This window comes from Arachis stenosperma, chromosome 2 (genome assembly GCF_014773155.1).
Source record: "Arachis stenosperma cultivar V10309 chromosome 2, arast.V10309.gnm1.PFL2, whole genome shotgun sequence".
In the NCBI taxonomy this organism is placed as follows: domain Eukaryota; kingdom Viridiplantae; phylum Streptophyta; class Magnoliopsida; order Fabales; family Fabaceae; genus Arachis; species Arachis stenosperma.
In genome coordinates, this window is record NC_080378.1 from 77,625,673 (window position 1) to 77,626,755 (window position 1,083).

The window sequence follows — 1,083 nt, forward strand, 5'->3', positions numbered from 1 at the left end:
ACACAAAACATAGGGCGGAGAATCTATTTATATATATATATATATATATAACACTCCAAGTCCTAAAAGAGTTCTTTGCTTCCAAAGAGCCTCCAAAATGCTCAATGATGTGCTTCTCAACCTACATCTGAAAAAAAATAGTAGAATATGTATGGAATGAGAACTGGGGATTCTTAGTATGGTAAAGATGTCCAGATAGATAATATACAAGTTTCCAAAAAAGTTAGAGGCATTCCTAAAGCTCTGACACTCTAATTTTAACTTAAAGATTATAATAAACTATAAATTTGGTACTCTATCCAAGGGATTCTAGTTCTAATCTAACTCTGCACCTTCTGTTTCTTTTGAACCTCCTATCCACCGGGTGGAACAACCCTCATCATACCTCCAGATAAGCACAGATAGGGTATATATACATCAAGTAAATCAAACAGCAGATAAGCAGAGTTAAGCAGATAGGCAAACCAAAATAATGCACGCTCAAGAAAAACATACAAATGTATATGATGTATGTCTGTTCTGTGGATGATGAATCTCATCTGTCAGTTATATAACTAAACCCGATATGTCCGGTAGTTAACCTTGGACAGACCCTCTGTTCACGCATCCCCAAGCTCAAAAATATCCATGGAAAAAATTTTCAAGTCAAATTAATATATATATGCATACCCATGGAGGAATCCGGAGAGTTAAAGTGTCCGATCACATCTTGTGATAAAGAGTTAACAGAGTATCGAGTCTCAACTTGGAGCAAGTGATGACAAGCCACTGCATTCACCCAGGAAACTTCGTGTCTCAGATAGTTCAAATATATAAGTCACATGAATATTTCAATCATAATTCATCAATGTCAACAACATTCTCTATCATGTCTCATTCATTACTTTTAATATCTCATCAAATCAATCATTCAATTCTCAACTCTCCTTTGATACCAAATCTAGCTTTCTCAATACACTTACTCCTGTTACGTAGCCTAAAACCTAGCTATTGGACATTAAACAAAATTTTCAGCGGTTTAAAAAACTAGAAGAATGGTTAAAAACTCAAAAATTCAATTTTTACAAAATAGGATGGTCATGC